Source organism: Delphinus delphis, chromosome 10 (genome assembly GCF_949987515.2).
Source record: "Delphinus delphis chromosome 10, mDelDel1.2, whole genome shotgun sequence".
NCBI lineage: Eukaryota > Metazoa > Chordata > Mammalia > Artiodactyla > Delphinidae > Delphinus > Delphinus delphis.
The window spans coordinates 48,773,410-48,799,969 of NC_082692.2; positions in this window are offsets into that span (position 1 = coordinate 48,773,410).

Consider the following 26,560-nt stretch of genomic DNA (forward strand, 5'->3'; position numbering starts at 1 on the left):
AGATCTCTCCGAGATTGTCCCCATTTGATATTATGTGGAGCTGGGAGGCCTCTTGTGGACCAGTGTCCTGAACTTGGCTCTCCCACCTCAGAGGCACAGCCCTGACACCTGGCTGGAGAACCAAGAGCCTGTCATCCACATGGCTCAGAATAAAAGGGAGAAAAAAAAGAAGTCAAAATAAAGTAAAATAAAGTAATTAAAATAAAAAATAATTATTAAGAAAAATTTAAAAACAAACAAATAAAAACACCAGACAGACAGAACCCTAGGACAAATGGTAAAAGCAAAGCTATACAGACAAAATCACACATAGAAACATACACATACACACTTACAAAAAGAGAAAAATGGAAAAATATATCTATATCGTTGCTCCCAAAGTCTACCTCCTCAATTTGGTATGATTCGTTGTCTATTCAGGTATTCCACAGATGCAGGATACATCAAGTTGATTGTGGACATTTAATCCTCTGCTCCTGAGGCTGCTTGGAGAGATTTCCATTTCTCTTCTTTGTTTGCACAGCTCCCGGGGTTCAGCTTTGGATTTGGCCCCACCTCTGTGGGTAGGTCGCTGGAGGGCATCTGTTCTTCACTCAGACAGGACGGGGTTAAGGAAGTAGCTGATTCGGGGGCTCTGGCTCACTCAGGCCGGGGGGAGGAAGGGGTATGGATGTGGGGCAAGCCTGCGGTGGCAGAGGCCAGCGTGACGTTGCATCAGCCTGAGGCGTGCCGTGCGTTCTCTCGGGGAAATTGTCCCTGGATCACGGGACCCTGATCAGGGCTGCACAGGCTCCCGGGATGGAGGTGTGGATAGTGACCTGTGCTCACACACAGGCTTCTTGGTGACGGCAGCAGCGGCCTTAGCATCTCATGCCCATTTCTGGCATCCGCTCTGATAGCCGAGGCTCGCGTCCGTCTCTGGAGCTCCTTTAAACAGCGCTCTTAATCTCCTCTCCTCGTGCTCCAGGCAACAAAGAGGCAAGAAAACGTCTCTTGCCTCTTCGGCAACTCCAGACTTTTTCCCAGACTCCCTCCCAGCTAGCTGCGGCGCACTAGCCCCTTCAGGCTGTGTTCACGCAGCCAACCCCAGTCCTCTCCGTGCGCTCCTACCGAAGCCCGAGCCTCAGCTCCCAGCCCCCACCCGCCCCGGCGGGTGGGCAGACAAGCCTCTCGGGCTGGTGAGTGCCCGTCAACACCGATCCTCTGTGAGGGAATCTCTCTGCCTTGCCCTCCACACCGCTGTTGCTGCACTCTCCTCCTTGGCTCCGAAGCTTCCCCGCTCCGCCACCCGCAGTCTCTGCCTGCGAAGGGGCTTCCTAGTGTGTGGAAACCTTTCCTCCTTCACAGCTCCTTCCCACTGGTGCAAGTCCAGTCCCTATTCTTTTGTCTCTGTTTTTTCTTTTTTATTTTGCCCTACCCGTGTACTTGGGGAGTTTCTTTCTTTTGGGGAGGTCTGAGGTCTTCTGCCAGCGTTCAAAAGGTGTTCTGTAGGAGTTGTTCCACATGTAGATGTATTTCTGATGTATTTGTGGGGAGGAAGGTGATCTCCGCATCTTACTCCTCCGCCATCTTGAAGCTCCTCCTCTCTGATTGCTTTGAAGAGAAGTTTTTAGTTTTGTTTTTCTTTGTTTCCCATTCCATCTACTTTTTCCAGTTGCCCTCAGTAGGAGGATTTGTCTGACAGAGCTGATACATTAGATGCAGAAGTGCAGGTTTTAGAGGCCAGATCTAGAAGTGGTATATGTCACATTCTTTCAGATCCATTAACTAGGAAAGAGCTCATGGCTCCTCTCAGATACCAGTTGGGCCGTGAAATGTAGTTTTCCTGTGTGCCCAGGAGGAAAATATGACAGTTTCATGAAAATATAGCTTTTCTTTTTGCTATAGGAAATGACTTATGGATTTATTATATACTTTGGAGGTTTCACTATTATCTTTACACATTTTCAGCACAATTTTAAGCTAATGTTTTAAAGGTAAAGAAGAGTCCATAGAATAGTCTGTGTATAATTATTTTAAACTCAATGTTTATTAAAATCCTTTTTTTTTTTTTTTTTTTTTTTTTTTTTTTTGTTCTGGTACATTCACACCCATCCTAGTCCTTTTTTAAAAAATTTTATTTATTTATTTATTTTTATTTTTTTATTTTTTGCAGTACACGGGCCTCTCACTGTTGCGGCCTCTCCCATTGCGGAGCACAGGCTCTGGACGCGCAGGCTCAGCGGCCATGGCTCACGGGCCCAGCCACTCCATGGCATGTGGGATCTTCCCGGACTGGGGCACGAACCCGTGTCCCTTGCATCGGCAGGCGGACTCTCAACCACTTTGCCACTAGGGAAGCCCTAAATTTTTATTTTATATTGGAGTATAGTTGATTTACAAGCCATTCTAGTCTTGAATCCTCACATGAATCCTGCAAAATAAGTATTCTTATTTTCCACATTTTTTTCAAATGGTGAGTATGAGACTGAGGTTGTTATTGAATTTGTTCTGTGTGCTGTGGACTAAAGACTGATTAATTAATTCCGTAAAATGATTGTTAACAGTTGTTCTAAGTTACTCTTATAGCATCTCGTTGCAAGATAATATAGTAACTGAAACCCAGAGCTCTGGACCAGGCTGCTGGATTTCAATCCTTTCTCTACCACTTCCCATTTATCAACCAGTGGGCAATTTACTTCATTTCTCTGTGCCTGTTTCCTCCTCTGTAAAATAGAGTGATAGTAGTTTGTTGTATTGAATAAATTAACTTGAAAAAAGCCTATAAATGGGAAAGAATTTGAAAAAGAATCGATATATGTGTATGTGTAACTGAATCATTTGGCTGTACACCTGAAACTAACACATTTAACAGTGTAAATCAACTATACTCCAATATAAAATAAAAAAAGAAAAGAAAAGAGCCTAGAAAAGTGCCTATTACATAATAAGCACTCAATGCTAATTAACTGTTAATATTATGCAGAAGATGATGATGGCATTGCTCTTTCTATTACAGATTTACATAATGCTTTGTTTTGTAGTTTTGTAAGAGCAGCACCAGAATGTAAGTTCCCTCAGTTCAGGGACTGTTTCCCTCAGTGGGAAGGACAGCATTTGCTACCAAGTAATGGTGTAAGCTATCAAACTTCAAATCATAAAAGAAGAAAAATTTGGCTCCCCTTTTTCACTTATCTCCTTCAGTTCCAGGCAATAGTGTCTATTATATATTTTTTCCCTCTTTTGTTTGCCCATTTTAAATTTTTTTTTTTGGAAAAGAAACTCTTTTCTCCACTGTTAAAATCCTAAATAGTTCTGAATATATTGGTTACTAATGTATCTGTCTTGAATTGGAGATCACTGTGGAGCATGATTAAAATGTTGGAGGAGCTCGTGTAACTTGGACAAGGTGGTAGATATTTATTTTCTAACTTGGTGAAAAATTTATACTTTTACACTGTCACAAAAGAGCTTGTGCTGTGACTTAATGTTTCCCCATTTAGATCCTTGATATCATGTACCTTTGATAGTTCTTTCCTATTGCTGATAGATTTTTTTTCCCCTTTAGAGGTAAGGGAGGCACACATTTCTGTATTTGCACTTTTGTTCTGCTTGCGGTAGTATCTCTCTTATCACACAAAATATAGTTACCTGTCAATCAATGCTTATGAAGTACTTACTGCATCTTTATTGCATGTCACTAAAGTCTGATGATCGGAAAATGTGTGCAAGGAAAAGGAAAAGATCACATATTGAATCGTTGGAACTGAGTTAACATGTGCAAAAGCACTAAAAATAAGTGAGGTCTTGCTTTCTTGTTATTGTTATTATCTGGTGTATTAGTTGCCTATGGCTGCTGTAACAAATTACCACAAACTGGAAGCCTTCAAACAACAGAAATATATCCCCTCTTAGTTCCAGAGGCCAGAAGTCCAAAATCAAGGTGTCAATGGGGCTGGCTCTCCTGGAAGCTCTGGGGGAGAATCTGTCCCCGGCTTCTCTCCCCTGGCCTCTGGGGGCAGCTGACAATCCTTGGCTTGTTCATTACTCCATCCTCTGCCTCTGTCTTCATATCGCCTTCTCCTGTATTTCTCCTCTTCTCTTAGAATCTTCTCCACTGGTAAGGACACTTGCCATTGAATTTAGGCCCCACTCAGATCAGCCAGGATGATCTCATGTAAAGATCTCTAACTTGATTACATCTGCAAAGACCCTTTCTTTTTCCAAATAAGAGCACGTTCTGAGTGGACATATCTTGTGTGGAGCTGTCATTCAACTTACTACATCTGGTACATGTTATTTTTCTTTGAAAAAAATTTTCTTTTTTCAAGTTTCCTAAAAAAACTCCCTCAAGGAAAAGAAACATATTTTATATGTCTTTTGTTCCCTAGAGCCCAGTTGAAGGCTTTACCCAATAAAGCCCTTTTAATGTATAAAGATGTATATGTATCTTAATGTATCTTAAGAGGTATGAAAGGAATGGATGGCAGAGGAACAGAAGCATGTGATGATATCTTTGGAGTCTAGTGATGAGATTGACAAACAGGAAAACAGCGTGGTGCGAGAGTAATGAGTGCTATGACATGGTTAAGTATATACAGAAAGTCATCTGATTCTAGTCTGTGGGAGTTAGAAAGGCTTTCTGGGGAAGGAGGTGTAGCAAGTGAAATCCAAAGCCCTGTGTGGACAAGAAGGAAGGGTATTCCAGGCACACAGAACAACACACGGGAAGATTTCCAGGGTGAGGTCTCTGGGGCCAGCAGGAAGTATTTGGTGCATCTGGAAGATACGGTGCACGGGGTGGATGTATGACTAAGGGTTGGTGAGCAGACGGCAAACAGTAAGGAATAAGACTTTGGGGTTTCATGAGGGCTGGACCATGAAGGGGCTTGCATGCTCTACCCAGGAGTTTGTATATACTCATAAAAAACCCAAATCATTTGATGTGGTGGCTAAGAGAGCATCAGATGGACATTTCATAAAACTCCCACTGGCCGTAGTGGTGAAAGGCATTGGCTGTTAGTGAGACTGGAGGCAAGATGGTCAGTTCGGGTTGTTGGAGGAGAGTAATGGTGGTGTCACAATTGATCTAAACAGAGGGTGGAGGCATTGCATTTCATCATTATTAAAGCGATGGACGGCTGTTGGTCATGGTGGCTGATTGGAGTGAGACCATACGGAAAAGAGAGGACTCAAGGGTGATTTTTATTTTTATATTTTAAAAATTTTATTGGAGTGTAGTTGATTTACAATGTTGGGTTAGTTTCTGCTGTACAGCAAAGTGAGTCAGTTATACGTACACATATATCCACTCTCTTCTAGACCCCATTCCCATATAGGTCATTACAGGGTACTGAGCAGAGTTCCCTGTGCTCTATAGTAGGTCCTTATTAATTATCTATTTTATATATAAAATACAATTTTTAAATGTTTGGTGTGTTTGACTCTAGTGGACAAGTAATGATGTTGTTCATGGCCACTGAAGACAGAGAAAGAGGGACACTGAAACTTTCTACCCCATTTCCCTCCTCTGTACAAAGGATGAAGTGATCCCTGCCCTTCCCATCTCACAGCATTACTAGGACCAAAAAAAGTATTTAAAATGCTTTTAAAATTATACAATAATTTCCCAAATAACTCTTTATGATTGGTTTACATTTAACCAAAATTTATAATTAAAACAAAAATTATAAAGCATATAACTATATGAAGGCAATAAAGACATATTTTTTAAATAGAAGGAACTAATCTTTTGGCAAGAAATGTGTATTACAATCTAGGTTCTCCTTTCCCTCTCTCTGCTTTTCTATCCTGCATCCTGATTTAATCACACCGTGGACCGAAGAAAAAAATCCAAAGTTATTCTCTAACGCCTGTTGTTCCTCAGTGCCTTGCAAATTCACCACGTGATTGATTGTCCCACCTCCACCCAGGCACACATGTACTGTCCCCCCTCCACATGAACACACACAGGGAATGAATTCAGTAACCCCCGGTTAAGATCTTGGGCAGCATGTCAGTCTTCTCATCTGTAAAATGGGTGTAATTTTATCTATCTCACAGACTGAGGACCAAATGAAATTAGCTACACATGACATATGTGTGAATTGATACTTACTATACCTGGCAAAAAGTAAGAACTCAATAAATAGGACTTTATTATTATTATTATTACATAAGACAAACTCTGCAAACTGATCTACCTTGCCCTTGGAAATCTTTATTTCTTGCGTGGCCACATTACAAATTACTGGCGACCCCCATGGACTTTGATCTCTACATTCACAATTACCTGTGTTGACAGATGACCTGGTTTCCCCTGCCCCACCCCACCCACATCTTTCTGAATTTCTATAACATTTAGGGTCTGTCTCACAACATTTCATACTGAACGATTGAACTGTCTGCTCTATGTTCATGTTGTCTTTATAAATAGACCCTAAATTCCATAAGTGGATATATCTAGCAGGACGCCCAGAAAAATACAACAAATGGGATGAGTTGATAATAAAAGGGTCCTTTCTCAGCATCTCTCTCCTCTTTGGGAGTCTTGTTGAAGTTCTGACTTTCCTGTCCTCTCTCTGTCTATCAAAATTAATCTGCAAGTTCTAAAGGAAGAAAGAAAGTGAAAAAATGAGGAATATGTAACTTTTTAAAACCTTGGTCTCAAAACGGGGAGAATGTTGGTTTTAGAACATTTTGCTCTTCTTGGACGTATTTTCTTTCATTCGCTGACAATTCCAAAATTGCAATAGTAATTGCATTGTTTCCCCCAAATGCCCTAGTTAGAACCAAAGCCAAGATTATTTTATCCGGCTATTAGGAGAGAGCTGTGGGAGGAGCCCATAAAACGTGCTTTCTTGATAAGAATGCAGATCATCTCACAGAGGAAGGAATCAGCCTCAGGCAGCAGAAGTCTTTGCTAGACAGCACTAGAAGCTTCTGCAAAGTGCCTGGAGCAACACAGAGCAGTTGCACTAAGAGGCTGCTTCAGGTAGAAGTGTGTTTATGTGGCGACTCTTTAATTTCATTTTCTAATTCTATTCATGGAATCTAAAGGTTGTATAACTTGGGCAAAAGACTCAGGCATCCTTCTGAGTACACACTCTGGTACTTTTAATGAAGGCAAATGTACTTCACCTCTTCAAGCTCAGTTTTCTTCTTTGTGAAATGCGAATGAAAATATTTCCACCCAAAGAGAACATGTAATATCTTTCCCTGTAGGTATTTGGAGAGCAATAATAAGACAACAATCTGTCTCTTGACGCTTTGAGCCATTGGAAGCTACATATAAACGTGTTGGCAACTCTTCCAACTTTATACACAAGTATAATTAAAATTAAAACATGACGATCATATCAAAGATTTATTTAATTCATTAATGAGGGAACCAGCAGGATGTTAAAGCTGATTCAAAGAGAATTTGAAAATCTCATTTTATATAGGCCCTGAAAGAATTACTCCTGGAATAAGATTGTTAAATTTAGATACAAAATTTGTCTACTTCCTTCAGGGCAATAAAACTGGTAAAATGGTGAAAATATAAGTAATAAAAATGGTCATCTTGGCATTACCATTTCTAGTGTTCAGGTATCATTTGCGTTTGTATCAGAGAAAATCTAAAGTTAACATTTAACTTCAAAGATTACAATTCCTAATCAAGGGAAATAGCTAATCAAACAAAGGTAACTTCTCCCAGAAAATTAAATAATCCTGGGGACGTCTGGCTAGACAATAATCCTCTGACATTGAAAGGACGTGCGGTCATGATTTTATCTTATTACCAAGCTTTGAATATACATATTCATATTACCTATTTGTTTTCCATATTTCCTATCATTCCCATTCCGGGTTGGTACCTTCAATTATTTTTCTTTTTTTACTTCTCTTTGTCCCTATAAGTCCCCCTGTCTCTAACTCTCTTTTCCCATCAGTCATTTATTGACCCATTACGTACATCGGTCTTTTCCAATTCTGCTTTCTCTTTGAGTCATTATTTGAGTCTGCCTTAGTCCTTATGCTAAAAGTTGACTTAAACCTAATTGGCTATGCACAACTAGCTTCCTTTTAGTATTAGAGATGTTAAGATTCGCTATTTCCCTCCCTGTATCTCTATGAGCTATAAGGAAAACAAGTCTTAAACAGCATTCTTCCATACATCTAAAATCTAAAACAAGCAAGCCCAAAGTTCTATAAACTTAACGAAATCTTGGTTCTCTGTCCTTTTGTCCACTCCCAAATCACCTGGTATGAAAATTTCACTTAAGGCAAATGTGAAATATTCTGTGGCATACATTTTTTCACCATTTTTCTTTTTAGAATCAAATGATCAAGAATCTTCTAAACCAGCATCCCAGGACGAAGTAGGAATTAAACGTAGGGAGCTATTACTAAGGGTAGGTGGTGTGCTAGAGTTTTTAAAATTCTCTGTTCATGTAAGAGTAGGGATATATCTGCCATATTCTAACCCATCCTTGTATCTTGAAGACTGTCATTTTCACAAAGGAAAGCCCATATCTGATACCCATTTGCTTATTAACAAACTATTGATTTCACCAATGACAATCCATTTATAACATTCATGACGCTAATTAGCACACTTCTGGGTTGATCAGAGATCAAGGTAGCTGAAGCCTTGTGGATGCCATCTCTGGTGTGTGGTCTTCTGAATAAATGTCAACTAACTACCGCTGGAGTGTCCTCACATTGAGGAATTATCTTCCCCAAGGGTGTCACGTTCATTTAGATTACACAAGCTTTGCTGGAAGTAGTTTGAAATGTAAATATATGTCATCACAATCTGGGTGACCTGTTTCTAAATGGAGATATCACAGCCTGCCACTCTCTGTGGAAAGCAGGGGTGACATGGTACTCACCACCATGAAAGTTTCCTGTCTCTAGGCTCCGGATGTTGGGGTAGTGGCAACACTTCTTTGGGGATCCAGGTCCCATTTACCCTGGCCATCGGGAATTGAGCAAAGGAGGCACATGAGTCTGAATGTCTTCCTGGAGAGCTGGGGTACCCCCAGGATGAGCCCCCATTGCCCAAGAATTGCCAAGGCTACTGGCTACTGGGAAAAGATGAGGAAGTGAAGCGATGTGTCCTGACCTATTGTAAAGAAAGAATGTCTTTTTATATTGCTCATTTCTTATGGGCACTAGTGTCTGTCAGAGCTTCCGGGAAAAATAAAGACCAAAACACCTCTCGTTTAAATTCAATTGTAATTGTGTCAGGTTTTATATTATGATAAAATCTTGGCCTCTTTACAAGGAGGTTAAATCCCTAGTTGACTCAAAGTGAATTTCGTTTCTCCAAAGATGAGCAGAATGAGACAAAAACATGACCCATATTTTTTCTCCTCAGAGTCCAAATTCTTGCTCTATTTTATTTTCCCCTCCCATATATCTTAGGAGGTTTTCTCACAGCCAACAGGGTGGAGGTGTGCTCTTGCTGCTTGGGGAGCAGAAAAATTCATGGCTTCCTTTAGCAGAAAAGATCCTGGATTATTTTATGCAAAGAGAGCAGCCTGGAGTGATTCACTGGGCTTGCTGTGCCCCATCCAGAGCTTTTACCTGTTTATGACAATATAATTTCATTTGCTTTTAGAGATGCACTTTATGCCTCTTCTGTCAGACTAACTCAGAAATATGTCCAACAGGCAAGCTACTTCACCCCTCTTGCCATCTACATTGCAAGAGGTGGAGTCAGAGGCTGATTTCTGCTCCTCCCTGGGTAAGCAGAGGGGTTGCAATAGTTGCTGACACCCCCAAAATGGGGGGTTCTGAAAGTTTTGACTCTATGCAGTGCCATGGTCTACATGCCAGAACTTACCTTCCTACAATTGAGAACACAGTTTAGATGATTATTTCAATAAATGTCCTAGAGTTAGAATCATTTTTTGCCATGTGGGTGGTAGTGTACAGTGTGGGTTTTGTTTGTTAACCTCAGCCCAGGTTTCGTCTTACTTTATTCCACTTTTTTTCTCTTTATATTTATTTCCTAAGTCTTAACATTTTTAGTGTAATTTTTAGAGACTTTACACATATGCAAATGACTTTAGTGCAAACATAACAAGCCCCCATGGATGCCCCTTCCACTCATAGATCGTCATTGTTTTCCTCAGATTTGCTGATTCCATTCCTTTGCCTTCCTTTCCAGAAAGAACCATTCTCATGAATGTGATGTTTTTTATTCTCATGCACGTTTTCATATTTTTAATACACATATCTATAAATGGTACATAGTTTTGGCAGGCATGTTTTAAAATTTTATAAATACTCTATAGTTTTCTTTTGTCTGATTTTGCCATAATTTATTTATTTTCTTAGGATGTTTCCAGGTTTTCACTATCACAAACAATGCTGCAAAGAACATCCTTATCCATTTTTCCACATATAAGTGTTCTTCAGAGGCTCAGACTACAATGGAATTTCTATGTTTTTGGGTATGAATATCTTCAACTTTACCAGATATTGTGGAATTGTTCTCCAAGGAGAAATGTTGGCGTTCTTTATATACTCTGGATACTAAAACATTGTTGGTGATACGCACAGTAAATGCATTTTCCAGTCTGTGGCTTGTCTTTTCCTTTTGTTCATGTGGGTTTTAGAAGTAATTTTAATTTCAATGTATTCAAAGGTATCAAGTTTTCTTTTACGTTTTTTGCATTTTGTACCTTGTTCTAAAAATCCTTTCCTTTCACATGGCTGTAAGGATGTCACTGTCTCCCTCACTCTCTGGTTCCTTTGTCTATGAGATCAGGCTTCATAGGTGGCCCCAAGCACTGGCTTAATCCATGTGAATCTAGATGCAAGATTTAGCACTTCTTGATATTCTCAAAATGCATTAGTGAGCTAGGTAGATTTTACAGTCGGGACCAAGAAGGAGTTCACGTCTACTCCACAATAGATAAAGCAATCCCTCCTGTTAGCTATTTCTGTTCTCTCCCTTTGTTAAATTGACCTTACTAGCACTTTCTCTGCCAGAATTAGTCCTGAATTTTTCTCCCTTTGGGGAGCAAAAATAACTCTTTGCTTCATGAAAAACTCCACCTGTTTCACTATAAAGCTTGGGTGACAGTTGACTTATAAATCGACAAGAAACAGCATATAAAAGTATCATCCTAATTACAGTGGCTCTCTCATGTAAAGAAATTCTCTTAATCATTTATTCATTTATTTAAATCATATTTATTAAGCACTGACTAAGTGTCAAGCATTATACAAGACACTGAGTGAACAAAACAATGTCCCAGGTGGAAAAGATCAAGGAGGGCAATCTGGGAAGGCTTCTCTGAGGAGGTAACATGTAAAGTGAGATGGGAAGAATAGGGAACTAGCCATTTCAAGGCGGGGGAAACATCTAACAGGAGGTAAATGGCACGTGCAAGAGCCAAATGCAAGGAAAAGGGCTTGGCATGTAGGGGCAACTAAAAGGATGACAATCATCACTAAAAGGAAATGTTGAAGGAGGAAAATGATATGGAATGTGGATGGATGTGGATGGAGAGCAACACGGGTGAAATTATTTAGTGCCTTTTGGGCTTTCATAAGGAGAGGCTAATTTGATTTGACGTGTGTTTTTAAAATATAGCATTGGCTGTATTTTGTAGATAGACTGGCAGTAAATGCTATAGAAGAAGGAAACTGATTAGGAAGCTACTGCTGGGGTTTAGGTGAGATGCGGTGATGACCAAGATTATTTTGTGAAAGAAGAGGTGTAGAGAAATATACCTCAGAGGAAGTGATGACAGGATATTCTGAAGAGATAAATAAAGGTAAGGAATAAAAAATAGTTCCCTGTATTGCAATGTGATTAAGTGTGGGACATTAAGATGGTGAGACCACCCCCCACCCCAGGTGGGTTTAGGATAGGACAGGGATGGTGGCAGTCAAGAGTTTTGTCTTATGCACTTCACTTGTGGTGCCTATGGGGCATCCCCTGGAGACATGGAGTATTCAGTTGGATCTAGAGCTCAGAGAAGAGGTGAAGTTGGGAATATCAGCTGGTAGGAAATGACATTTTCTACTTCATGAAGGAGTGATAGATATATAGGTAGGAAAAGGGAATGAAGGAAGATCTTGCTTTATATTCAGCCTAAATTTTAGATTCCAGTGACTACCAGCCATGGCCTTGAACTTCGTGCATGGATGGGGATTTTGGACAGACTAACTCAGGAAGCCCAGGAAAAGGCAAAAGACGGCAATCACCCATTTGGTCCCATTTGCACATCTCATTATTCTTCTAGGGGTCTGTTGGTTTTTAGAATTTTCACTTAAGTGCTATAAAGTACCAATGTACTTCAAAAGTAATGAGGTTGCACCCTTTAAAGGAAAATTTGGTTTAAAACATTGAAGGTTTATTGAGAGACTTGTATCTTACAATGTGTGTGTCAATAGGCAGCAAAGCTGACATGCCTGTGTTTGAACATTAACAGTTTCAAAACTTTTACTGGGTTTCTGTTGATATTCCCAAAGTAGATTTGTTGATTATTTCTACATAACTGACAAGGAATCTGGCACTTCAGTAGATTGTGCTTACTTTTTCTTATTGCAGTTAAAATGATGAATTGTTGAGCTTCTTTGGCAGAATCATCTGTATGGCCATTGAAAGATTCATTTGCAGCTTATACTTGTATTTTCTCTCAGTGATGAGTCCACTTATATTTACCTTCAGCTGCAACTTGCAGACAAAATTCTGGACTCAGTCATCCTGTCTTACAGATGACAAGTATACCTATTAGTCAAAAAATATTGGGTGCCTACTATGAACCAGCTGCTGTGGTACCCACGAGAGTCACCATAAAACTAGGTCATTATTCTTGAATCCATGAAACTTACAGTCTGGAAAAGAAACAGTCTTGTAATTACCTACATATACTGCAAGATAGAATGGGAAAATGGTTATAATAGATTTTTTAAAATATGCTGAATCACTTTCAGGAAGCAATGTCTGCTTGACATGGGTTTACAAAATATCTTTAATGAAATGAATAAAAGCTAGTAAAAAGTAGCACTAAACAAAAAATAGATCACCAGTAGAATAAAATAAGGAAAGGGAAAATAATTGAATGCCCCAGATTTCCCCAAGTGGCAGCAAGAAAAGAATTAAAATACTATAGTGAGACGTGGCATATATCTGAACCACATCTCCAAGATTTAAGAAGCAATACTGGTGAGTATACTATTCAGGGTAGGGTAATTGTTGAAACATGCAATGATACAACCTCAGTGTTTAACATGTTACATGCTGCTTTCTTGCTCATTACACACCAACATGGTTACTCCATTGAGGTAGCTTCCAGGTTCTCCAGGATCCTTCTTCCTCTAAGGTCTCAGGGTCCTCTCCATTAAGGAGAAGAAAGTTCAAAAGTCACAAACAATAAGTTGTTATGGAATAATCTTGGAAGTGGCTGACCTCACCTGGTCAGAAGACCTCTGAGACACGGCCCCCCTTAACTGCAAGAAAGGCTAGAAAATGTAGTCTGTGCATGCCCAGGAGGAAAGGAAAAGTTTTGGCAGATATAGCATCTTAATCACAGAGTCTACAAAAGCCCTAAAATTCCCATTCATCATCCTCAAACTGGAGAGAAGTGAAACAAAGGACTTCTTCCATTTTCTCTTTTCACTGGGGAAGTAGAAGAGTTAAGTGAGAAGTGAAAAACAGAGGATGACCCTCCCTGAGGGAGGACAGGCTCCAGGGCTCCCCCAGCGATGGGGAGCACTCAGACTATCTGCCAGGGTGATAGGACACGCCACAGCTACACAGGTGTCACAAACGCTGGTTTAAAACAGTCATCTATCAAAATCCGGAGACATTAAAGATCCCCATTTAAGAAGGGCTGATCTCAGCCTCAAGTAAGTCCCCTCTTTCCTTCTCTTTCAGCCACTCCACTCGAGCTCTCCAGGTCCACCAAAACAAAAGCAAAAACAAAATTAAAAACAAACAACCTGCTAGGACCTGGAATGCCTGTTTGTCGTTTAGAGGGATAAAAATAGGTCTCAGTGGAAAGGAACTTAAGGGGAACTCACTCTCTCACACTATAGCAGATCAAATAGAAATTCTGGACAAGTCTCATGATAACCATGATATGACAAAGAAAACCCCATAGCAACTATAAATACACTGCAAAGGAGGAGAAAACATAAGAAGAAAAGACAAAGAACCTAGTCTAGAAGAACACTGTAACTCAGGGAATAAAAGAAAATCCCATGCATATCCTTTATGCTATAGAAGACTGTGATAGAATTGCGAATTTAATTTAAAAAAAAACTCAAAGATGAAATCACAAGGTAACAGGGTGTGGTCACAAGGGCAATTGACCCTGGATGACCACAATCTCATTGTTGGTCCTCAAGGCACAGAGCAAGGCAGAAGAAGGCAAAAACTGGACCAGACAGACAATAATCACCATGCTAATCTACTCAGTAGAAGGAATTTAGTGTTTCCTAAAACCCAAGGATGGAAATAAAGCCAAGCTTCCAGTAGAGAGCAGAACCGAGGCTTGGGAAGCCCCCAGGACTCTCACCATTTCTTGCCTGTGCTGTTGTGCTGTAAAATTTCTTATTCTCTAAAGAGTCTTCACAGATTCTGAGTCCACATGGAAGAATATGTTTTATGTTATGCTTCCAGCAACAGACTCTCTACCTGATCCTCAATCACAATTCCAAACTCCCAGGAGAATAGTCTGATAGATCCAGCTTCTGTTATGTGCATCACCTTGGTCCAGTGGGCTTCAGAGAGGCATAAAGTCATAAGGCAACACTAATTCACAGTTCCTGTGTGGGAACCGGATGCCAGCACTGGACCAAGTGCTCACCATGGGGCATCTCACACCACCTTTGCACAGGAGAGAGAGCACTAATGTCATTATTTTAAATGGGTGATAACACCACAGCTCAGAGAATTTAAGTTGCTTGCCCAGTGTGACAGACGTATCATGTTTCAGAGCCAGTTTCAAACCCAGGTGACCAGCTCCAAAATTTGCTCTCAACCTTTATGCTAAATCCCCAGTATACACAGGAGCCAGTTACCAAAGAACAGAGGATGGTGGTCTATGGATTGGACAGATTCCCTAAAAAGTGAACATTATTTTCCTAACATTTCTTTGGGATAAAGTCTTAAATGTAGTCTTACTGGGTCATTGGATATATTACTCAGTGACTCTCCTGAAAAGTTGCTCCCATTTATATCCCATGAGAAGTGTATGGAAATGCTTCTCCCATCACGTTATTGCTAACAGTGAGTACTAATATTTTATTTCATCTTTGCCAGTTGAGTAGGGAGATGGAGTAGGAAGACTTTATTCTGACTGAGGGGTTGGGGGAATCTTCAGAGAAGAGGTCAATGTGGGCACATGAGAGCAAAGCAGACAGGCCAAGAAGTCCATGGTGATGTGGAAAAGGCAGGGAGGATGCCCTCTGGATGGCTTGAAAACAGAGTGTAGAGGGCTGTACTGAGCAATAATTCCAGGGAACCATGAAAGCCAAGGTGAAGTATTGTGACCTTATCATAAGCGTTTTAGAGAGGAGAGGTGTTGTTATTCAACAGAAATAAAGTAGTCTCTAAATAATCTGTGTGTGAGATATTTGCCTAAGACAGTTACCTTATACACACACATTTACATTCACTATATACATTCTTTCCATCACCGCCACCCCTCCCCACCGTACAATCATTTTCAGACAAGTAACTGTTTTGTTTTAAGAATGCTGACGGAATTCATATAGGATTGCCTATATTAGTAAAAGCATTTTACTAATTGGATGACAGGTGTGAGGGCTTTTCAGCTTCGAAATACATCTGACTAGGAACATTTGCATTCTATGAGAAATCTATGCTAATATTCACACTCCAAGGAGAAGTTTAAATTGCAAATTTTGAAAAGCTTAAAGTCAGTAAATAATATTTTGGGGGGAGGGGTGGCTGTGCCACAGTGATATCAGTGAGGAAGTTTAAATGGAAGGAATGCATTTGCCAGGTGTGAACTCTCCTGAAGCTGAAATCACCTGTGATGCCTGGGACTGGAAATGAATTCTGCTTCTTGCTCACAAGCTTTAGAGTGCATTAGAATCACCTGGAGGGCTTGTAAAAACAAAGTGCTGAGCCCACCCCCAGAGCTTCTGACTCAAGAGGATTGGAGGTTGGCTGAGAATATGCGTTTCAAAAAAATTCCCTGGTGATGCCTGTCCCAGTAATTACACTTTGAGAGCCATTTCTCTAGAAAAATCCTAATAGTGTACTTGCTTGTCAAAATGGGTGAAGTGGGGACTGTGAACAAGATGGTGGAGTAGGAAGACCCTGAGCTCACCTCCTCCTATGGGTACACCAAAATTACAACTATTTACAGAACAACTATTGATGAGAATGACCTGAAGACAAGGAGAAAAATCGTACACAACTAAAGATGTAAAGAAGGAACCACAACGAGATAGGTAGGAGGGGTAGAGTTGTGGTATAGGCATACCCCTCAGTGGACAACCCACAAATAGGAGGATAACCACAATTGCAGAGTTTTCCCCAAGGAATGAGGGGTCTGAGTCCCACAGTGGGCACCCCAGACCAGGGGTCCTACAATGAGAACACAAGCCCCCAGAACATTTGGCTTTGAAGACCAGCAGAGGTTGCTTTCAGGAGAGCCAGAAGGTTGTTAGAAACAGAGACTCCACTCCTAAAGGGTGCACACAACAACTCACACATTCTGGACCCACGTTAGAAACAGTAATTTGGAAGTAGCCTGTGTCAGACCCACTTGCTGATTTTGGAGAGCCTCAGGGAGAGGCAGGAGGCAACTGGGATTCATATGGGAGACATAGATGCTGGCAGTGATTTTTGGAAGTTCATTCTACTATGAGGACGATGGTGCTGGCAAACAACATTTTGGAATCCTCCCTCTAGCTTATTAGTGCAAGGGTCCAGCCCCATCCACCAGTGGGTCAGCACCAGAAATGGGACTCCCCAGTTCTTGCAACCAGCCATGCCATGATCTGGCCCCATCCACAATCAGCCAGCTGCCTCTGCACTAGGTAGGACCTGGCATCCAACTGGTTTGGGGGCCAGTCATGCCTACCAGCATGCCCACAGTGGTCGGCCCTGCCCCAACACAAGGACCCACACAGCCCACAGAAAGGGTACCCCTAGAGCCTATAGCTCTGGTGAACAGAGGGACATGTGCTGCTGGACCCCATAAGACACCTTCTACATAAGACCATTTCTCCAAGATTGGAATATATAACTGACCTCCTAATACACAGAAATAAAAACAGAGAATCAGGCAAAATGAGGCAACAGAGAAATATTTTTGAAATGAAGGACCAAGATAAAAACCCAAAAGAAGAGCTAAGTGAAGTGGAGATAAGCATTCTTCCCAAAAAAGAATTCAAGGTAATAAAGATGCTCAACAAACTAAGGAGAAAAATGGATGATCACAGTGAGTAGTTTAAGAAAGAGTTAGAAAATATAAAGAAGAACCAAACAGAGCTGAAGAATACAATAACTGAAATAAAAAATATACTAGAAAGAATCAACAATAGATTAGAAACTACAGAGGACTGGGTTAGTGAACTGGAAGACAGAGTAGTGGAAAACACTCAAGCAGAATAGAAAGAAAATAATTTTTAAAAGTAAGGACAGTTTAGGAGACTTCTGGAACAGTAGCAAGTGTACTAACATTTGCATTATAGGGGTCCCAGGAGGAGAAGAGAGAGAGAAAGGGAAAGAGAACGTATTTGAAGACATGATAGCTAACAACTTCCCTAAGCTGGGAAAGGAAACTGACAACTAGGCCCAGGAAGCACAGAGAGTCCCAAACAAGATCAACCAAAAGAGGTCCACAGCAAGACACAGTGTAATTAAAATGGCAAAATTAAAGATAAAGAGAGAATATTAAAAATAGCAAGTAAGAAGCCACAAGAACTACAATAAAGCTAGCAACTGACTTTTCAGCAGAAACTCTAGAGGCCAGAAGGTAGTAGCATGATATATGTAAAGTGATGAAAGGGAAAAACCAAAAACCAAGAATACCCTACTCAGCAATGCTCTCATTCAGATTTGAAGGAGACATAAAGGGTTTCACAGATAAACAAAAGCTAAAAGTTCAGCACCACAAAGCTGGCTCTACAAGAAATGTTAAAGGGACTTCTCTAAGCAGAAAAGAAAAGACATACCTAGAAATGTGGACATTATGAAAGGAAAAATCTCATCGGTAAAGGCAAATACACAGCAAAGGTAGTAGATCAACCACTTATAAAACTGGTAAGCTTAAATGACAAGTAAGAAGGTTAAATGACAAAAGTGGTAAGATCATCTGTGCCCACACTAACAAGTTAAGGACTACACAAAACAAAGAGATGTAAATATATATGATGCAAAAAATTAAACATGTGGGAGGGAGTAAAAATGCGGGGTAGGGTTTCCCTGGTGGTGCAGTGGTTGAGAGTCTGTCTGCCGATGCAGGGGACACGGGTTTGTGACCCAGTCCGGGAAGATCCCATATGCCATGGAGCGACTGGGCCCGTGAGCCATGGCCGTTGAGCCTGCGCATCTGGAGCCTGTGCTCCGCAACGGGAGAGGCCACAACAGTGAGAGGCCCATATACCGCAAAAAAAAAAAAAAAAATGCAGGGTTGTTAGAATGCCTTTGAACTTAAGAGATCATCAGTTTAAAATAATCATATATATGTGTATATATAATCATATATATATTGCTATATATAAACCTCATAGTAACCACAAACCAAAAATCTATAATAGATACACACACACACACACACATACACACACACACACACACACGAGATAGGTATCCAAACATAACACTAAAGATAGTCATCATATCAAAAGGGAAGAGAGCAAAAGAATAAAAAAGGAACAGAGGAATAAAAAAAGAATTATAAAAACAACCATAAAACAATTTCACAGAAGGGCAGTAATTACATACCTATTAATAATTACAGTAAATATAGATAGATTAAATGTTCAAATCAAAAAACACAGAGTGGCTGAATAGATTCAAATGCAAGACCCACATGTACGCTGTCTACAGGAGACTTACTTCTAATCTAAAGACATACACAGACTGAAAGTGAGGGGATGGAAAAAGTTATTCCATGCAAATGGAAATGAAAAGAAAGCCTAGGTAGGAATACTTAGAAAAAATAGACTTTAAACAAAGACTCTAACCAGAGACAAAGAAGGATGTTACATAATGATCAAAGGATCAATCCAAGAAGAAGATATGACTGTTGTAAATATATTTGTACCCAACATGAGAGCCCCTAAATACACAGAACAAATATTAACAAACATAAAGAGAGAAACTGACAGCAACACAATCATAGTTGTGGACTTTACCCACTTATGTCAATGGACAGATCATCCAGACAGAATATCAATAAGGAAACACTGGCCTTAGTGACACACTAGGTCAGATGGCTATATATATAACATTCCATCCCAAAGCAGCAGAATACACAATCTTTTCAAGTGAACATGGAACATTCTCCAGGATAGATCACATGCTTTGCCACAAAACAAGTCTTAGTAAGTTTAAGAAGACTGAAATCATATCAAGCATCTTTTCTGACTGCAATGCTATGAGACTGGAAATCAATTACCAGAAAAAAACCTGCAAAAACACAAACACACGGAGACTAAATAATGTGCTAATAAACAGCCAGTGGGTCACTGAAAAAATCAAAGAAGAAATAAAAAAATACCTGGAGACAAACGAATACAAAACAAAATAAATATGAAAATATAATGATCCAAAATCTATGGGACTCAGCAAAAGCAGTTCTAAGAGGGAAGTTTATAGTGATACAAGCTTACCTCAGGAAACAAAAAAACAAACAAAAAACCCCCAAATCTAATCTTACACTTAAAGAAACTGGAAAAAGAACAAACAAAATGCAAAGTTAGTAGAAGGAAAGAAATTATAAAGATCAGGGAGAAATAAATGAAATAGAGACTTAAATAACAATAGAAAAGATCAATGAAGCTAAGAGCTCATTCTTTGAAAAGATAAACAAAATTGATAAACCATTAGCCAGATTCATGAAGAAAAAAAGAGAGAGGACCTAAATAAATGAAATCAGAAATTAAAAAGGAAAATCAACACCAATCAATACCACAGAAATGCAAAGGATCATAAGAGGTTGCTATGAACATACATAGGCCAATAAAGTGGAAAACCTAAAAGAAATGGACAAGTTCTGAGAAATGTACAATCTCCCAATATTGAACCAGGAAGAAATAGAAAATTTCAATAGACCAATTACCAATGATGAAATTGAATTAGAAGTAAAAGAAAACAAAAACAAAACAAAACCTTCCAGCTAACAAAAGTCCAGGACAAGACAGCTTCACAGGTGAATTATATGAAACATTTAGAGAATAGTTAACACTTATCCTTTTTAAACTATTCCAAAAATTGCAGAGGAATGAATGCCTCCTAATTCATTCCATGATACCCAGACCAGACAAATATATTACAAAAAAAGAAAATTATAGGTCAATATTGCTGATGAACATAGATGCAAAAATCCTCAGCAAAATATTAGCAAACCAAATTCAACAATGCATTAAAAGGATCATATACCATGATCAAGTGAGATTTATCCCAGGGTTGCAAGGATTGTTCAATATTTACAAATCAATAAATGTGATACACCATATTGACAAATAGAAGAATAAAAGTCATAAGATGATCTCAACAGATGCAGAAAAGGCTTTTGGCAAAGTGGGTATAAAGGGAACATACCTCTACTACATAATGAAGACCATATACGGCAAGCTCTCAGTTAACATCATACTCAATGATGAAAAGCTGAAATCATTTCCTCTAAGATCAGGAACAAGATAAAAATGCCCACTATCTCTACTTTTATTCAACACAGTATTGGAAATCCTAGCCATAACACTCAGACAAGAAAACAAAATAAAAGAACTCCAAACTGGAAAGGAATAATTAAAATTGTCACTGCAGATGACATGATACTATATATAGAAGATCCTAAAGATACCACCAAAAAATTATTAGAAGTCATCAATGAATTTTATAAGGTTGCAGGATACAAAATTAATATACAGAAATTTTTTGCATTTCTATACACTAACAATGAACTATCAGAAAGAGATATTAAGAAAACAATCCCATTGACAATCACATCAAAAGGATTAAAATACCTAGGAATAAGTCTAACTAAGGAGGTAAAAGACCTATATTTGGAAATGTAGGTCTATGTTCAATTAATCTATGACAAAGGAGGCAAGAATATATTGGGTTGGCCCAAAATTTCATAACATTGTAAGGAAAAACCCAAACAAAGTTTTTGGCCAGCCCAATACAATGAGGAAAAGAGAGTCTCTTCAATAAATGGTGTTGGGAAAACTGGACATCTTCATACAAAAGAATCAAACTGGACTACTTTCTCACACCATATACAAAAATAAATTCAAAATGGATGAAAGACTTAAATGTAAGACCTGAAACCATAAAAATTCCAGAAGAAAACCTAGGCAGTACACTGTTTCACATAGGTGTTAGCAATATTTTATTTTGGATATGCTTCCTCAGGCAAGGGAAACAAAAGTAAAATAAACAAATGGGACTATATCAAACTAAAAAGCTTTTGCACAGTGAAAGAAACTATCAACCAAACAAAAAGGCCACCTGAATGGGAGATGATATTTGCAAATGATATATCCAATAAGCGGTTAATATCCAAAATATGCAACGGACTCATACAACTCAACAACAAAAACAAATTAAAAAATGGGCATAGGTCCTGAACAGACATTTTTCCAATGCAAACATACAGATGGCCACTAGGCACGTGGAAAGATGCTCAGCATCACTAATCATCAGTGAAATGCAAATCAAAATCACAATTAGATATCACCTCACACCCATCAGAAGGATGATTATCAAATTAGATATGGTGACTGATGATGATTAGGTGGTGATCCTTTTGAAGTGTATAGGAATACCAAATCACTATGTTGCATACTAGGAACTAACATAGTGTTGTAGGTTGATTATACTTCAATAGCAAACAAACAAACTCATAGAAAAAGAGATTAGATTTGTGGTTATCAGAGTTGGGGGTGGGAACAATTGGATGAAAGTAGACAAAACGTGCAAACCTCCAGTTATAAGAAAAATGAGTACTAGGGATGTAATATACAACATGATAACTAACACTGCTGTATGTTATATATGAAAGGTGTGAAAAGACTTAAATATCACAAGGAAAATATTTTTTCTTTAATTTTGTATCTATATGAGGTGATGGATATTCACTGAGCTTATTGTCATAATCGTTTCATGAAATGCATGTCAAATCATTATGCTGTACATCTTAAACTTGTACTGTATGTCAATTATGTGCTGTATATCAATTATATCTCAATATTACTGGAAGAAAAAAACCAAAAAAATGAGTGGAAGAGAAAAAATAAATAATAACTAAAGATTCTGCTTGATTAAGTCTGGCTAATGCCTCCCTATAGCTTTGAAAGATTCTTTTATTTCTTGGAAGGACCTTTTGGAAAGTAGAAGCAAGGGCAAGAGGTAAATACAGACACTCCCAGGGAACAGCCCTGGCCCCTAATTTCCTTCCTTTTTTCTCTGAGCTGCCAGTTTGAAGGAGAGAAATCCGCTGTCTCCCAGGCAGCCGCAGCCACTGCTGAGAGCAGCATCTTATGCCAGTTTCCCTGGCGGCTTCCAAGCCAGCCAGCCAGCCGCTTACCCTGGGTGATGATGTCAGTGCTCTTCGCTCCATCACACCTGGCTCAAGGAATCAGATAAGCTTCCAGGGAAGAAGCCGAGGAAGGGCACAGTCTTGACAGGTGAACCAAAGACCCTTTTGTTTTCTGGGCTGGAGCTGGCTGCCAGGTTTGTGGATTTCTGTCAATCAGCGGGCTGCTACCCTTCTCTGCTTCTCTGTTTTCCCAAAAAGAAACCATCATTGATTTGCAAAGATGCTCCAGAGCACATAAGGCTTTAATGTGAGACCGAAATTAAGCTAGGATTGGGTAGCCATCTCTGTACCTTGGCAGGAGGCCACCTACAGGAGTGGGGCTGATTAATTACGCAGCCCAGGGAGCTGTTCAGGGAGACAGGTGCTCACTCAGTGGCGACTGAGTCCTGCCTGGTGTCTTTGACTGGAATTCCTGAGCAGCACTCTTCCAGATGCAGTGGGGTCCAGGCAGCATCTCTACGTCCTGGTCTCTCTGGGCAGGTAGCTCACCTGGATCATTGTCCTGTCTGATGCCTTCTCACTTGGGATGCCAGAGATTTTAATCCCACCATGGATCCTGCTCTGTGCTTCTGAGGAAACTCACAGTGATATCTTTGAGAGTTCGAACCTTTAAGGAAAATGTTCTTTGTGCCCAGAAAATTTTGAGCCAATCCTACTCATTTTGGATCAGCCAAGGTGGCAGTGGCTAAACCCCTGTCTGGCTTTCCCTCGTATCTTGCAGTTTGTTATGTGTGTGGAGATGGGGAGCAGGGCGAGGGACACTGGGGGCTTCCTCTTTGGATAGGACTTATTCATTTATAGAGGGCTTTGTATTTTTATGTTAATGCAATTGTTTGCAGGTCTAGAGAATGTTCTTAAGAATATTCCTTTTAGAAGGAAGGGATAGAGGACAAGCTGATGCCTCCTTTCTGTGGTGCAAGAGTGAAAAATAACCCCAGGGCTTTGCTCTGTGTTGCCTGGATGTGCAGCTAGACCAGAATCTGTCCTATCCCAGCCGGGGGCCACCCCAGCTCAGCTTCCAGTAGGAATCTGGCCCCTCTCCTCTCCATGGGCCTCAGGCCTCCAGTGCCGGCCAGATGGTCTCCCCAGATACCTCCTGTAAGTAGCTGAGCCCCACATCTAGCCTGATACCCAAATGGTCTGATTGCTCCCCAGGGACAGAGTTGCTCTCATGCTTCCTTTATGACAAGATTTCTCAACTTCAACGTTGATATTTTGGCCCAGATAATTCTTTGTTGTAGGAAGCTGTCCTGTACATTGCAGGAGGTTTTGCAGCCTCCCTGACCTCCACCCACTAGATGCCAGTAGTTATGTTCATCCCCCATCGTGACAAACAACACTGTATCTGGATATTACCAAATGTCTGGGGGCCTGAAAATTGGCCCTAGTGGGGCACCACTGGTCTATAACAAGGGAGACTCAGCGTGGGTGGGAATCAGACTCCATGACCCCATGACAGGTGGCTGCCCAGGACCCTGAAGACATGCCTCAGAGAGACTGGACACCTGAGCACACGTGCCTGCTCTTCCCTCACAGATCCCGGGCCTCCATTCTGGTTTATCCAAAAGCAGAGCCCAAGATGTGGGTTCAGACACCAAGGAAACACAAGGGAAAAAGTGAGGAAAGTGAGACTGGAAACAGGGAAAAGTTAATGAAATGTATAGTGAGTAGATTTCTGCTGTAGACGAATGAGGCTCATGACAGGTAGGACACACAAAGGGACCTGACTTGCAGGACAGTCTCTGACCACCATCCTTCTACAAGCGGAAGGAGGGGAGAGTGCTTTCTGCAAATGCCAAGGGGGCTGAAGACTTGTTCTCTGGGGGCTCTGAAAGTGTGACAAGGAAATGTGTATCCTTTCCATGTTCTCTGTTTTCACAAGGCGTGTGTGATTTATTAGGGACATGTGTGTGAAAAGAGTAGGCGGAGTGTCCCTGGGACTTAGTATGCAGACAGCATGCTTACTAGATGCTCTGTATTCCAGCAGGTCTGATGAAAGGTGGGAGTGAGAGTTAATGCTGTCTTCTGTGAATAAGGAAATTGAGACGCAGTGTGGAGGGTCTGTAGGGATTTCAGAGACGTTGGCTGGTATTATGAGAGGCCACAAAAGCCCAGGATTATCGCTTTTGCTTATGGTCAGACAAGTTTGAATGCCGAGCTCAGGGCTTTGATTAGATAGGAAAAGCCACAGGAAGCTTCAGAGGCTTACCTAGTGAGGAAGTGACAGATGAAAATGGTGATGGGGGACTTCATTCTTACAGCTGTTGGAGGACAGTTATTCTAGTGGCCACCCAGCTACAGAAATCATTGAAGTAAGGAGAGACTGGAGTGGCAGAGACTAGCCAAGAAGCTGTTACAATAATTCAGGGATAAGGTAGTGGAGACTGCAAAGTCAAATCTGAATCCAGATAAGAATTTCAATCTTCTAGCAGCCCTTTCTAGATCCAAAATTATTGAGGTGATATCAGCCTATGCTGGTGTTAGTATAGGAAGTGTCCTTTGAGAAGTCCCCCTATAAGCCATGGAATCAGCTAGAGCTGCAGCTGGAAAGATCCAAGGTCATCTCCTCCTGTAGTGGCTGGTGTGGATGTCTGCAGAGCCCAGATGGGTCAAGTAGTGTGTGAAGCAGGTCTGATTTTAACTCAGGCAACCACCTCGCATGGGCTAGAGTGTCAGGCACTGTCTAGGGTATTCTGGAAACGTGGTTGCACATGTTTGTACCAGCTCATGAAAGCCGATTGCTTGATTACAGGAAATGTGTAAGTTGGCAGACGTACCAGTGGTCACGTGAAATCAACATGGCAGGGTATTTATACCACTGAAATTGGCAAATAACACAAATCAGGGCCCTTTTTCCTCCAGCAGACCCCACTGGCCCTGCAACAGATCAGAGCACTCACTCATGCCAAGGTAAAGTGCAACTGCTGCTCAACGCCAACCTTGGTGGCCTCAGGGGCCTGGGGGCTCATTATTTCCGGATGTTCTAATTTTTTCAAGAGTCAAAACCTTCATTTTATAGGTGATGTAATGCAGGCCTCGGTGGCTGTGGCACATTTGAGGAAAAGTAAGGAGGCCAGAGTAGAAGGGCTGAGGGGACAGGCACCTCAGTCAAACAGCATATTATTAGAGCCTATTAATGCTCTAAGAGACATGACCAAATGGCCTCCACAAGCAGGGAGAGCCCCAACCATGGCCTTCTTCTTCAGCCTGGGCAAGTGACATTTCTTTCATGTTGTTGGGTTAGATGTGCACAGCCAAAGAACTGATGAGAAGTGGTCAGCGGCTCAAGTGACTCAGGGGGTTATTTCCTATTTCAGATGTTCACTCACTTTCACTGCAGAGCAACTATAAGTGCAAATATAAGCAAAATTAGACATTCTGAGATTTGACTTTTGGGTAGATCATCAAAATTCTTGAATTCCTCCTGTATCGGTGGAAACAAATGGGCAATTTCTGTGATCCCTCTTAATTATTTAATTTTTGAAATTTTACTGAAATATAGTTGATTTACAGTGTGTTACTTTCTGCTGTACAGCAAAGTGACTCAGTTATACATACATACATATGTATATATATTCTCATGTTTTTTCCATTATGGTTTGTCACAGAATACTGCGTATAGTTTCCTGTGCTATACAGTAGGAACTTGTTTATCCATCCTATATAGTTTTCCTCTGCTAATCCCAAACTCCCATTCCTTCTCTCACCTACTCCGCCTCCCCCTTGGCAACCACAAGTCTGTTCTCCATATCTGTGAGTCTGTTTTTATTTCATAGATATGTTGATTTGTATATTTTAGATTCCACATATAAGTGATATAT